Here is a 15,201-nt window from a genome sequence, read left to right on the forward strand (position 1 = left end):
TCAGTAGGAGGAGGCCTCACATTCTGGTTCTCCATTAATTAAAAAAGAAGGTCACTGGACTAAATTTGCGGTTAGATTCACATCGGCCGCAGAAATCGACAGAGAGAAAAGTCCTGCACGGAGGATTGTTCTCTCTGCCCGTTTCAGTATGGAAACGGCTGACCCCATTAAGTCAATGGAGTCCACTGGTGTCCATGAGTAACCGATGTTTTAGCGATCTGGCTTTTCATCATTCAGGTCACATGACAGATTTAAAGAGGACCTTTCACCTCCTGGGGCACATGCAGTGTAATACACCGCTAGAAAGCCCAAAGTCGTACTGTGAGAGTGGTGAGGAACGTTTCCTCCCCTCCTGATAGTACTCGTCCATAGACGTCATTGTTGGAAATAAGCAATGCCCCCCAGTCTCACAATACAGCGCAATAGATGCTACTGTGAATAAAGGCGTTCCTGACTGTCTGTTAGAAACGCCCTTCTGACAGTGAAGAACTACGGTACCGGAACAGAAAGGGAAAGCCGATAGTGCGCTGAATTCAGCACACTGTTGGTTTTCTAGTGGTGTATTACACCGCATGTGCCCCAGGAAGTGAAAGGTCCTCTTTAAACAACGTAGAACCTGGCGCACATGTGATCCTGTCTTTACTCTAGTAACCCCACCGCATGAGACGACAGTGGCTGGTTTATTCCATGAAAGCAGGTAATACTAGACCAGGACAGGTAAGTTGGTAGAAGGGAGGGGGTTGATGGACTACGTTGGTAACTAGTGGAGGTGGTTTTTTGTTTAGGTTTTTTTTTTTTTTTTTTTTTTTTAAAATATGGATAATGAGGATTGTGCGGATGGTTTTAGTTCAATAAAATATAAATTTTTAAAATGTGTGTTTTATTATTATTATTACTGTAGGCGGAGCTTATAAGATATAGGTCCTATACTGAATAACCTATGGAGAATATACCGATACCATGAACCTACCTGCAGCAACTCCATTCTAGTCAGTTCTGTATTGAGACAGCTAGAATGGAGTTGCTGCAAGGAGGACCCACCTATAGCAACTACAGAATATACCCAGACCATCAACCTACCTGCAGCAACTCCATTCTAGTCAGTTCTGTATTGAGACAGCTAGAATGGAGTTGCTGCAAGGAGGACCTACCTATAGCAACTACAGAGTATACCCAGACCATCAACCTACCTGCAGCAACTCCATTCTAGTCAGTTCTGTATTGAGACAGCTAGAATGGAGTTGCTGCAAGGAGGACCCACCTACAGCAACTACAGAATATACCGATACCATGAACCTACCTGCAGCAACTCCATTCTAGTCAGTTCTGTATTGAGACAGCTAGAATGAAGTTGCTGCAAGGAGGACCCACCTATTGTAACTACAGAATATACCGATACCATGAACCTACCTGCAGCAACTCCATTCTAGTCAATTCTGTATTGAGACAGCTAGAATGGAGTTGCTGCAAGGAGGACCCACCTATTGTAACTACAGAATATACCGATACCATGAACCTACCTGCAGCAACTCCATTCTAGTCAGTTCTGTATTGAGACAGCTAGAATGGAGTTGCTGCAAGGAGGACCCACCTATAGCAACTACAGAATATACCCAGACCATCAACCTACCTGCAGCAACTCCATTCTAGTCAGTTCTGTATTGAGACAGCTAGAATGGAGTTGCTGCAAGGAGGACCCACCTATTGTAACTACAGAATATACCCAGACCATCAACCTACCTGCAGCAACTCCATTCTAGTTAGTTCTGTATTGAGACAGCTAGAATGGAGTTGCTGCAAGGAGGACCTACCTATAGCAACTACAGAGTATACCCAGACCATCAACCTACCTGCAGCAACTCCATTCTAGTCAGTTCTGTATTGAGACAGCTAGAATGGAGTTGCTGCAAGGAGGACCTACCTATAGCAACTACGGAATATACCGATACCATGAACCTACCTGCAGCAACTCCATTCTAGTCAGTTCTGTATTGAGACAGCTAGAATGGAGTTGCTGCAAGGAGGACCCACCTACAGCAACTACAGAATATACCGATACCATGAACCTACCTGCAGCAACTCCATTCTAGTCAGTTCTGTATTGAGACAGCTAGAATGGAGTTGCTGCAAGGAGGACCCACCTATTGTAACTACAGAATATGCCGAGACCATCATGAGCCTACCTGCATTAACTATATACTGATAAATCAGGCGCACAGCGATACGTCAGAATTTAGCTCTATATCAGTTATTAAATTGCCATATATTTCCATTATCACTTACAATAAGTGGCGCAAGTTATAATAAACACGTAAGGCTGCGGCGTCACCTCCCTGTACAGAGCATATGGCAAATATATATTTATATAGGTATATTTTATGTAATATATATATATCAATGCCATATGTAAACATGTCCAGGAATGTGTTTTTCCTATATTTTTATTGATATTATATACATATACAATGTCTCTCTTGGCCAGTTACGGATCCTCCCTATAGACACTCCACTCTAGCTGCTCCTGTAGTGAAGTGACTAGATTGGAGTTTCTGGCAGCAGCTCCTCGAAGCAACTCCATTCTAGTCACCTCAGTACTGAACAGTCTACATTGGAGATGATTCTAGCAGGTCCTCCCTCCAGCAACTCCAATCTAGACCGTTCACTAGTGAGGTGACTAGATTGGAGTTGCTGGAGGGAGGACCTACCAGGAGCAACTCCAATCTAGACGCAACCATGCTCACACAGCCTGCACCTCCATGTCTCCCCTCTCGCTCACACAGCCTGCACCTCCATGTCTCCCCTCTCGCTCACACAGCCTGCACCTCCATGTCTCCCCTCTCGCTCACACAGCCTGCACCTCCATGTCTCCCCTCTCGCTCACACAGCCTGCACCTCCATGTCTCCCCTCTCGCTCACACAGCCTGCACCTCCATGTCTCCCCTCTCGCTCACACAGCCTGCACCTCCATGTCTCCCCTCTCGCTCACACAGCCTGCACCTCCATGTCTCCCCTCTCGCTCACACAGCCTGCACCTCCATGTCTCCCCTCTCGCTCACACAGCCTGCACCTCCATGTCTCCCCTCTCGCTCACACAGCCTGCACCTCCATGTCTCCCCTCTCGCTCACACAGCCTGCACCTCCATGTCTCCCCTCTCGCTCACACAGCCTGCACCTCCATGTCTCCCCTCTCGCTCACACAGCCTGCACCTCCATGTCTCCCCTCTCGCTCACACAGCCTGCACCTCCATGTCTCCCCTCTCGCTCACACAGCCTGCACCTCCATGTCTCCCCTCTCGCTCACACAGCCTGCACCTCCATGTCTCCCCTCTCGCTCACACAGCCTGCACCTCCATGTCTCCCCTCTCGCTCACACAGCCTGCACCTCCATGTCTCCCCTCTCGCTCACACAGCCTGCACCTCCATGTCTCCCCTCTCGCTCACACAGCCTGCACCTCCATGTCTCCCCTCTCGCTCACACAGCCTGCCCCTCCATGTCTCCCCTCTCGCTCACACAGCCTGCCCCCCCCATGTCTCCCCTCTCGCTCACACAGCCTGCACCTCCATGTCTCCCCTCTCGCTCACACAGCCTGCACCTCCATGTCTCCCCTCTCGCTCACACAGCCTGCACCTCCATGTCTCCCCTCTCGCTCACACAGCCTGCACCTCCATGTCTCCCCTCTCGCTCACACAGCCTGCACCTCCATGTCTCCCCTCTCGCTCACACAGCCTGCACCTCCATGTCTCCCCTCTCGCTCACACAGCCTGCCCCTCCATGTCTCCCCTCTCGCTCACACAGCCTGCCCCTCCATGTCTCCCCTCTCGCTCACACAGCCTGCACCTCCATGTCTCCCCTCTCGCTCACACAGCCTGCACCTCCATGTCTCCCCTCTCGCTCACACAGCCTGCACCTCCATGTCTCCCCTCTCGCTCACACAGCCTGCACCTCCATGTCTCCCCTCTCGCTCACACAGCCTGCACCTCCATGTCTCCCCTCTCGCTCACACAGCCTGCACCTCCATGTCTCCCCTCTCGCTCACACAGCCTGCACCTCCATGTCTCCCCTCTCGCTCACACAGCCTGCACCTCCATGTCTCCCCTCTCGCTCACACAGCCTGCACCTCCATGTCTCCCCTCTCGCTCACACAGCCTGCCCCCCCCCATGTCTCCCCTATTACTCACACATGCTGTCTCTTCAGCACGGAGTCTCTCTCCCTTCATACTTCACAGTGACTTGCCCGGGTGCTGACACCAGCCCTGAGCAGACGCCTTACCGAACCTCCACTGTCTACTAAAAAAAAAAAAAAAAAAAAAAAAAAAAGGCAGTGGAGGTCCGGTAGGGCCCCATAATGAGGGTCTTAATAGTCCAGGCTGGGGCCTACGGGGGGATTCCCCGGTCTCCCGGCGGGCCTGTCCGACCCTGCACATCTCTCCCCCTCTACACTACTCCCTGCAGTCCACCTACTGTATCTCCCCCCCCTTCACTAAATCGTGCACCTCGCAGCTCTCCATGTTGCTCCACTACACAGGATACTGTGGAAGGTCTTGCTTACAAGTAAAGACACGCCTATCCGGTCATGTGACCTTGTATCGGCAGACGGTCCTTACGGAGTCTAGTATTTAGCCTTTACCCATCCAAACTCCTATATCATGCTCACACACAGCCTGACCCTCCCCCCCAGCCCTTTCCACCCCTCTTGCTTACACATGCCGTCTCTTACCTCCTTCCAGTCTCCATTCACTGCAACTTCTTTTTCCTGTGTAACTCGGCACTGTCCTGAATAGCTCCGCCCACGCCAGTCTGATCACATGATCACGTCGTCACCGGAAGTCCTTTAGCCCACTAGGATTTCGCGTCTACCATCTTTAATACTGGTACTGTCAGCACAGTCATATAAAGTGTAGTCTTAGTGTAATACCGTTGATTGGTCGTATTAAGATTGGTTGACGGATTGAAAGTTCTACTTGTGGTAAAGGAGCTGGGGAAGAAATACAGGTATATTTAGTCATTCTACAGTAACAGCAATAGATGGATGCTTGGGTCCTGTGAAGAGATACAGAAGTATCTTTAGGAAGACACGTTTTCATTACTCACAAAAATAAAAACAAGGTACTTGTGTCCTATACACTGCTAACATTCCACTCAGCACTACTCCAAGTGCACATCTCCAAACTATTGAAGAACAGAAAGAGGGCGAAACCGTGCTTTAGAAACATATTGCTTTCGACATTCTGCTGTTTCCCTGCTATGTGAATTTATTCCAGCCACACCCACTTTCACTTGTTTGGCACGTGCTACAACAGCTGTGTAGAAACCTTCCCAATTAGTTGGCCACGCCCCCTCAGAAACACGTGAGGGGGTGTGGCAAGCATGTGATGCCTTAAATACAGCTGTTGTAGTATACGGAAGCTAGTTGTGCAGAAGGAGGACGGCGCGTGGACTGGTGTGCTGCAGAGACGTGGGACCGGCTGAGTTGACACGGTAGGTTTCCCCCCTTTTATTTGCTCTTAGCTTTGCCTGTGGAACTCTGTGGGAGCTCTGAAGGTGACCGTTCTTATAGGGAGACCTGTGCTTGCTAGTTCTTATAGAGACAGCGCCCGGTGGTTCTTAACAGATCTATGCCTTGGCGGGTCTTATAGAGAGCTATGCCTGCCAGTTCTTACTTGAGAGCAGATCCTGACGGGTTTAGCCGTCTGTCATTGTATTTCTGTGATATTTCGGTCGGTTATTACATTAATGCATTTGATGGAACTGGCCTCCCTTATTCCTAATGGCATTAATAGGTCTAGCCCTAGTCCGGCGGTTTTGGCTGCTTTTGTCATTGTGTTACTGTGATAGTTGGGCGGGTTATTGCTTTAATGCTCTGATGAGAACGCCGCCGCCTAGTGGCATTAGTATGCCTAGACTAATAAAACAACCTGGCAGCTCACCATACAACTGCATGGTGAGGCCATAGCCCATCCCTAGTCCTAGCTAGATAGGGTGCCGGAGCATGACCCGTTGCATTGATATTGGAGGGGATATTGATGTAACACCGTGTGAAGGCTAGTAATTAAATTAAAAAACAAACCAACTTTGCAATTGATGCTCTGCATTTCTTGCTTCACCATGCCATCAGAGTAACTTTCTGCTTTGGCTAGTCTCTGCCCTAGGCCCCCTGAGTTGTAGTAGGTTTTTCCCTCTAATACCATGATAGAAATGAGTCTAATCCTAATGGCATTAGTATGCCTAGACTAATATAAGCTGTAGGGAAATGGCAGCTCACCATACAACTGTATGGTGAGACTGTCGGCCCAGCCCTAGCTCAACCTACTATAGAGAATGCATGTATTGCTACTTTTTTTTTGGCTGTCCCCAGTCCTAATGGTAAATCTAGACGAGTTTTTCCAGGGTCTTATACTGACTGCCGTACTGGAGTCGGGAAGGAATTTTTTTCCCATAACATGGGGTTATTGGCATTGGCCTCATGGGGTTTTTTGCCTTCCTCTGGATCAACTCTGTAGGGCTGTACTTTATGTATGTTTCTCTTTATGCAACCTTATCTAATGTGTATATGAATGTTATAAAACGACACACTGTGGATATTATATTTCAATATTCCCTACTGTATGAGGGTTTTACACTTGTTAGAATAGTTGATCCTGGGTCTTGTACTGACTGCCAGTTTTCGCCTTCCTCTGGATCAACTCTGTCGGGGTTATAGGTTGTATTTGCTGGCCTTGTCTTCCTCCACCTTCCTCTGTGTATATAATATTAGACACACTACCCTTATTACTGTCTCGGGCAACTCTTGGGTAACTGTTCACTAAAAAAATCTTGGTCATTATTGTCACTGTATCATTGTGATAATGGAGGGGTTATCACTTTAATACTTTGATCAGAATGACTCTGCCCCCCCCCCCCCAACAATAATCCAACAATATTCAATCTCCTGCAGTTTCTGAATCGACACTAAAACGGTTTTTTAAGTGTCGTGTTTTCCTCTTTTGTAGCTGTGAAAGCTGGATCTACTACTAGAAGAACATCACCTTGCCCTCTACAAGATTGTAGGTAAGTTCCATTTGGCCTTTTTTTTGGGTATTTTGCAGCTGCTGTGAGCAAGGATCAATATAAAACTGGTGCCTAAAGCTATCCTCTTCATTGTTATGTCGGAGGTCTATGGATCATAAGTCCCTCATTATGAATTCAAGCCTTCGTGTGGTGATGGCAGGGGTGGTGGAGGGCACTAGCGGTAGATTACTATGTGCTCTTTAGGTTTTGCCTGTGTCCTTGAGAACTGACCTCTAATCTAGGTTTATAAAGCTTGTATCCTACTGTGTGGTTAGTTGTTAGAAAGATAATGCGTTGTAGAGTCATGAAGGGGCAAGTAGATGTAGACTAGGTGTGGATGGCTGTCACGACTTGTCAAATCCTGCATCCGGCTAGCACTGAGGGGACATGTCACAAGCTGCATGGGATTTGTGATTCCCGCACTGTGATGCTGTATGATCTGAGCAGTGTAGGTGCTGAACTAAACCCCACCAAGTGGAGATTGTGGGTAACAGTTGGAGTCCAACTCAGGAGCTCCCTGAAGACGATGGTGGTGACTTCTGTGACCTGTAGGAACGGGCAGCACATGTGCCGGAGATCATGTGCTGTTCGCTCCTGCTAATTACGGAAATGGCTGCTTTCGTTCTCAGAAGTTGGCATTCCTGTTCTGTGCCAGATCTCTGAGGGGTCCTGTCGGTGCATGCTATGTTTAGGTTGTGCGATGTTGCAGTGTGTCAGTGTTCTTGTAAGATGGGGCGGGTTATTGATGGTTGTCCATATGTGGTTTGCATTTGTGAGTCTCTTCAAAGCTGTGGCACATTATCCTTTATAGTCTGTAGTTCCCAAAACTGCCTTTACCATTGTTGCGTCGGAGGTAAGGGTTCATAAACCCCTCCTTATGAATCTGAGCCTTCATGTGGTGATGGAGAGGGTGGTGGAGGATGTGGGTAGACTGCTATATTTAGTACGTCTGCTTGTAGTATCAACTTTTAGCATGGGGTCTTTTTAATGGGATGAAGGCAAAACCTCTCTTGGTACTCAAAACTCTTTTCATACAGTACAGGCAGTTTGCTGTGGGGTTAACGCTAAGGGTTGTGGTGAACCGAGTCATGGGTAGGCGCCTAAAGTCCAGATGGGCTTTCTGGCAACTGGTATCAAACGCTGGCCAGTGTAGCTGTGTTCTTTCTGCGGTGCTGTGTGGTCTGAGTGGTGTAGCTGCTTCAGTGAAGCCCTTAAGTGGGCGTCTGGCTGGATGAGGCCTGGAGTCTCAACTCTGGGAGCTCCCTGAGGAAGATGGCGGTGACTTCTGTGATATGTAGGCACAGGCAGCACATGGTTTTTTGGTGCTTGTTGGGCACTGTGCTACAAGTGGTGGTGTTGCTTGTACTATAGCGCATGGTGGCCACGCTTTCGGCCGGAGCGTATCGCTATGCTTGTCTATATTTCGGTAACATCACCGCGAGTGGTATGGGGCTTAGCAGGGGCTGGAGATCATGTGCTATTTGGGCCTGCAAGTTACAGGAATCCCTGCTTTCTTTTACAGGGAGCTTCAAGAGTTGGTATTTTAGGCCTTATCCATATCAGATTTCCAATTGAGGACTTCACTTTAGTACCTGCGCTGCTTAGCTCATACAGCATCGTGGCGGGAGTGTAGCTGCATTGACCAGCATCTGACACCAGTCGCCAGAAAACCCTCTGGTCTAAAGGTGGCTGCTCAGGCTTTGTTTGCTGCATCCTGCGGTCTTGGTTTTGCAGCAGGTTGTCGGTGTTGTGTGGACGGATGACGGTGTGCTAAGAGTTTTTCTTTGTTTGCAATGGCGGTAAAATGTTCATTCCAAAAGTATGTAGTGGAGCGTTTTTGTCGGTCGGTTGTCGTATCTTATAGCATTCCAAATTTATTTTGTCGTATCCGGTTTCCCATTTTTCTGTAAAATGACATGAACTTACTTTCTCTTCTAGACTTGTGCTTGCTTCAGGAGTGGAGAACATGTGACATGGACACCTGGCTGGACCTTCATCTCGCGTATCAACTATTAGTTCTATGAAATGTTTCAATTTGTCTTTTTGCTGTAAAGTTTCCTATGAACATAACCAGCTAAAAAAAAACTTGAATCTTCAGAAGTGGATACATTTTTTTTTAATGTCTAAGGGGGGGCGTTCACACTACAATCTGTGTCCGCTGCTAATGTCCATTCAAAATCTTGTGCGGACATTAGCAGCGGACACTGACGATTGTGTGAACGCCCCCTTACTAATGACAGATTACAAGCTTTTGATGCTCTCTGCTTCTTCCTCAGGTATATTTCGAAAACTCTTAATCTGTCATTAGTCATTAATAAAGGGATCCACTACCAAAGACTCGTTTTGGTTTTTTGTTTGTTTTTTTTTGTTTTGTTTTTTATTGATTTCATATCCACTGGCTAACACGGTACAAAAAAAAATGTTTTCCTTAACCAGCTAGCAACTCTGACAGATCTTAGAAAGTTCTTGCAATTATGGTCTAGACTCCAAAAAGTCACAATTCTTATTGTATTGTATATTTGTTTCTGAAATGTCTCCAGAAAAATAAAGTGAAATTTCCCATTGCAATGGTTGTCTTCACATGATATCTTTATTCTACTGTGTGGTTTACAAACAAAGGTGGAATTTCTTCTTTGCTGCAGGTCTACAAACTGCCAGCAATACTAAGGGTAAGTTCAGACGGAGGTTTTTTTTTTTGGTCCGAAACCTGAGGAGGCTGCCTCAGGTTCGGGACCTAAAGCCAGGTAACTGCGACTGAAAGCTGGTGCACTACCCCCGGCATCCAGCTGCGCACTCCACTCCAGGCCCAATGAAGGGGCCGAGTCTGGAGGAGGGTGTGTCTTCAGGCCGAATCATGAGGCAAAACAGCCTGAATGAGCAGCTCTCCTCTTTTCCAGAAGAAACTGCTCCTGGAAAAAAGACCGGAGTGGATCTCATTGACTTCAATAAGAGCCATCTTTTTGGTCAGGATTTTGAGACTGTATCTGGCTATGGCCTCAAAATCCTGACCAAAAAAACTGCGAACTTGGCCTCTGTGCCAGGAATTTTTTTTTTTTTTTTTTTGTAGGTCCTGCAAAAAAACCTTTGTCAGTTATGTAAAGGCTCCACACAAGTGTGACCGGTCACAATAGCCTTATGCAAGGTAGAAGCTGTACAGGACTGAGCTAAAGGGGGGACAGGGGGAGGCTGCTGTAGTAGAGCTGTGGGAGAGAATAAACTGGAAACAGAGGTTTGTGTAAAGTAACAATATGTAGTGTGTGTGTATATTATATATTTTCTAGCAGGAAGACCTGGCTTTGCACAGGTATATTTAATCTTTTGTTTGTGTATTGGGCCCCATACGAATAGAGTAGTTGCTATGGAAAGCTGTGTGTATGTGAACACTGAAGAAGCTGTGAGTTTCTATTGATCCACAAGCATCATGTGTATCAGTTTGGATATCATTGAAAAACCTGCCATCAGTTGTTACCGCAAGTAATGCTCTGCTACATTTTCATAAATGCACCACCTACCAAGCTCTTCTACATCTGCCAATTTGGATTAAAGGGGGGGGGGGGGGTTTCTCATCTGTGGCAGCAGCTTCTGCAGATCAGATAATACTCAGTGGCTTCAGTACAAGCAGTTGCATATTATCTGTGTGTTTAAATAGAGATAACAGAGCTGGCTATCAGCAAAACTGCAAATAGCTGAAATTTCCTGCGTTTTGATATCTATATATTTTATAGATCTCCAAATCTGTAGTAGTCTGCTCTATACAAATCCACAGTTCTTGCCTGATTTGAGTGAAATTTAGCGCGCACCCCCCCCCCCCCCCTCTCCACCCACAGGAGCAGAGTACTGCGCACGTTACATCTTGCTAGCGCCCCTCCTCGTCATGAGATTTGGGTCCCTGAAGTTAGGCCCTATCCATAGAATTGGGAAATGTGAAAGCGCTGAAGGGAAACCGTTTGTGACTGACAGGGACGGATTATAGCGCCTGCACAAAAGAGTCACCACTAAAGGGGCCACAACACGTATTTCACCAAAACCATGTAAACATCACACATACACCAACCCACAAGCACAACACAAAAACCAGACCACTCTAGATAGACACAACACAAACACTACCCCCATAAATACCACATGCACACCATACACACGCACGGGGGAAGACACTCGGCTGAATGCACACTATATACATGGACGAACAGAGCGCACACACAACTACTGCACACGCACAAACTCATGGATCGCACATACACATATATGGATGATATATGTGCATGCGCGCACAGATACATACTCGTGGATCACACACACACACGTGCACACATACATGAATGCACTGACAAAACATGTCTGGTATCCTTTGTAGTGTGCAAACAGCCACTGTTTTTTTTTTTTTTTTTTTTTTTTTTTTACTGGCTTCCGTGCCGTGGATTCGGTGGTTCCATAGAAGACTTTGTGCACAAAGCTGTGACTTTTGCAGCTCTATAGAAGTTTATGGAGATGTAGTATCCACAGCCCAGGGAGCCGTGAAAAATCCTGTAGTGTGCAAGCAGCCTTACTGAGCAGCAATATTGGTCAGGCGAAAACTGCCTCATGGTGTCATTATTGCTTACTATGCAGGAGCTTTCATCACTGGAGCTGCTGAGGTAAAGTGAAAGCTGAGCTCTGATTGGTTGCTATGGGCAAGTTCACCAGTCTGCCGGTGAGGCGGTTTTCATTACCGAGATGTCAGTTCAGGTCATAGTATGGGTCCAGTCACACAGAGGAAAATGGCGCTGTATTTTCAGCTAGCGGAAAATTACGTGAGTGGGAAAAAAAAAAAGCTAGCAGAGCCCATTGAAATCAATTCGGAGGCTTTTTTTTTTTTTTTTTCAGAACGCATCGCTGTTCTTCCTGCAGCTCTTTGAACAGAAAGTTCATGGAGTTTTCCTCTGCTGACTACTTTCTGTTACAATTATATCTACAGGGAATTTGCCAGCGTTTCCGTAGATATAATTGTCCGTGCTGCGATTTTTATTTATTTTTGTTTGCCTCTGCCAATTTCAATGGGCTCCGTCTGACACAGATGTGAAGCGGACCTGAAAGGCACCATTTGCGGTCTGGAGCAGGTGTTTGGCTTTCACTCCCCCCTCGAGAGCTTTGTGATACATTTCCCTTTACAGAGGTCCTTTCACCGCCTGGGGCTCATGCGGTTTTGTATACCGCTAGAATTCCGCCTTCTGGCGGTAAAGAGCTACGGGACCAGCACAGATCGAGAAAGCAGACAGTACGCTGAATTTTTTATTTTTTCTAGAGGACGGAAGCTCCTTGTTATAGAAACGCTTTAGTTTTACAGTATCTTTTATAGTGACTGAGTGTGTGACAAATTTTTGAAAGTCTGAACATGTCCATTATACCTGGGGAAATGCTGATGTTTCCAATATAAGTATAATAAGCGAAGAAAGGCCACCGAGGTAAATTCTGCAAAACAATAATGAAAAAAGATGAATCGACTGCGCTGCATTATGGTACGTGTGGCCTTAGCCTAAGTGTAAGCTTTGGCTAAGGCCTACTGCACACGTGTAGTAGTTTTTACTGTCCGTGAATACTAATCCTTAAAAAAAATAAACACATTTTCGTGTGTTATCCGCAGCTCTGGATCTGCATAAAGACTTGTTGGATTTCCTACAGTAGGATAGGCTTCATAATTTCTGTTCCTGGTATAGGACTTGGACACAAAATCTACAGCCTTGTTTATGGACCCATAGAAATGAAGTGTGTGAATAAAAACTACGCTGACTGTAACGGGTTTATTTTGCTGCTTTTTATAGAACAGGTGAAAGGAGAATGCCCACGAATAAAATAGTCAAAGGCACCTGAGAATTGTAGGAGTTAGTTGCCCCTTTCAAACTTTTCTGTGACATTACCTTTTATTGCCTAGGACTGTACTAATGTAAGAGACAATAATCTCCCTGGTTCTGCCTGCTTAATGGTGCAGTCCAAAAGAAGTGACGTGGAGCAGGAAGCTGAGAGCAGCCAGTTTGGGCCCAGATTCTGTGCTGTGAGGACCTGTTAGTCAGCCATAGCCTCTAAGAGCATAGTGCAAGGCCCGAAGCACTGCAGAGGCTTACAGGAAAAAGCAGCAGTGTTGTTGAGAGTCTTACTAGAGACTAAAGGCCGGTTGAGAGACTTGCTATGGACGGCTGCAGCTCAACCAAATATTCATAGACTGTTTTCTGGAGGTGCCTTACCATTATAGCGGATTGCTGCGCATGTTGCAGACTGTGCCTTAGACTGCCATCACCGTGTTCAGACCTTCACCCAAGACCGAGTTTGCTGAGTTCCTGGACCCAGGCCTGCACCGAGGGAGCACCACAGAGAGCTAAGAGACTGTATAAATCCGGTACCGTACAATTACCTCAGGGTCAGATAGGGCCAGTTTATATAGTGCGTTATACTCATGTCTTCTCTCTATCTTATAAAAATGAATTCTTGTCTGTCTGTTCTTTATGCGCGACCAAACGAATGGACCGATCTTCACCAAATTTGGTACAGAGATACTTCAGGTATCCGGGAAGGTTTAAGACGAGACTCCAACTCGCTCGGAAGTACCATTGCTGAGATACAGCATTCCCAACTCAAGGTCTCCATAACAACTGATCACAGGTTTTTCACTGATATTCGAAATGAGATACACATGATCACATGACGCTTATGGACACACACAAACGATATACAAAATACACCAGTGCAAAACTGGACAATTCTTATGGGGCCACTACACAAACAAAAAATGAAATATACCCGTGCGAAGCCGGGTCCTCCTGCTAGTTTAGTATATTTTTGAAGATGTCCCATTTTGTTTGTGTTCCCGTCACGTTGAGGACATTGTCCCAGTGTATGCTGCTAAGCTCCTCTCTCAGCTGGTTAAAATTGGCCTTCCTGAAGTTTAGTGTTTTTGTACCCCCTCTAATGAACATCTTCTTAATGTGTACAAGAAAACATATGATGTTATGCTTACTATTACCCAGATGTCCACCAACCTCCTCTTTTGACAGTGTGTCAGGTTCATTTATTAAAATGAGGTCTAAAAGTGCCTCTCCGGGGGGCGTGGTCTGGCTATGGAGGAGTAGAGACGCACGTCGCCTGAGCTCCTTCCCCGGCCTCCGATATAGCCTGCTGTTCCGACCGACCGGCTTCTCTACAGCCCTTCCGACATGGGCAAATCTCGCAGGGGGACACAGCGATCCTCTTCAACCCCTCCTGGGGCATCCCACGACTTCTCCATCGAGCGGTTTCTCCGGGGACCGCGTTTCGAAGCAGCCTGCATCCACACAGGATCCAAGATGGCGCCCGCCACCGCTTCTCCTCCACGCAGCTCATCTCCCGGCTCCCCTGCTAAGGACCCGGCCAGCCTGCGTTCCTCCCCGGAGGCCTCCGGTCACCTTGCAGCTGCTCCTGGGATCTCTGGAAAGCCTGCTGTCACTCCTAGCCCGCAGACATCGTGGACACAGGGCAGCCATCATCAGTGCTCCCCTCCCCTCCTGGATGGGGGTCTGGATACCACATGGCCTTCCCTGCCGCCATCGCCTGCACGCTTGTAGTGCGGGCATGCGCAGTCGGCTCTGCCCAGGCCCGATGCCTAGCAGAGTGAATTCAAGGCCGGAAGGGGACGCTGCGCAGGGAGAAGAATCCAGCCCGACTGTAATGTCCCGGTACTGCTCGTCCCATTCCCTTTAATAGTCCTTGCAGATCGAGATGGTATGGACATTTGCATATAAGGTAAAGCGTTTCCTCCCCCTTCATTCCTTCTATATATTACCAGAGCCAGCACACAGGGAGTCTATTAATTTTTTTTTTTTTTAATTCAAAAGTTTATTGAGCAGAAATAACACAAAATAAACAAATACATGAGTGTGAGCTACAATTGAAAAGAGAGAGCTCAAACAAGTACATACAGCAAAACGAAAAGCAATGTTGTATATCACATAATTCAGTATGAACTATAAGAAAGTTACAAAGTTAAGCCTTACATGACTGACTAAAAATAAAAATGAGGAAGGGAAGGGAGGCTAGGGAAAGACAGAGGGGCAACGGGCAGGGAAGGGAAATCAGGGATTGGGAGTTGAGGGAACTTAACATTTAAGAAGGACAAGAGTGAGAGAACTAGAACAGAAAAAACA

The 15,201-nt window shown here is 46.9% G+C and overlaps 1 long non-coding RNA gene across 1 annotated transcript; it reads left to right on the forward strand.

Annotated features, from left to right (window-relative positions):
- The first annotated feature begins 5,025 nt into the window (after positions 1 to 5,025).
- LOC142195125 (uncharacterized) lies at positions 5,026 to 9,592 on the forward strand. Its single transcript, XR_012715069.1, has 3 exons — positions 5,026 to 5,479; positions 6,991 to 7,048; positions 8,987 to 9,592. It is a non-coding gene; the product is annotated as an uncharacterized LOC142195125 (long non-coding RNA).
- Positions 9,593 to 15,201: the final 5,609 nt, after the last annotated feature.

The sequence above is a fragment of the Leptodactylus fuscus genome, chromosome 1, assembly GCF_031893055.1.
Source record: "Leptodactylus fuscus isolate aLepFus1 chromosome 1, aLepFus1.hap2, whole genome shotgun sequence".
Taxonomy (NCBI): Eukaryota; Metazoa; Chordata; class Amphibia; order Anura; family Leptodactylidae; genus Leptodactylus; species Leptodactylus fuscus.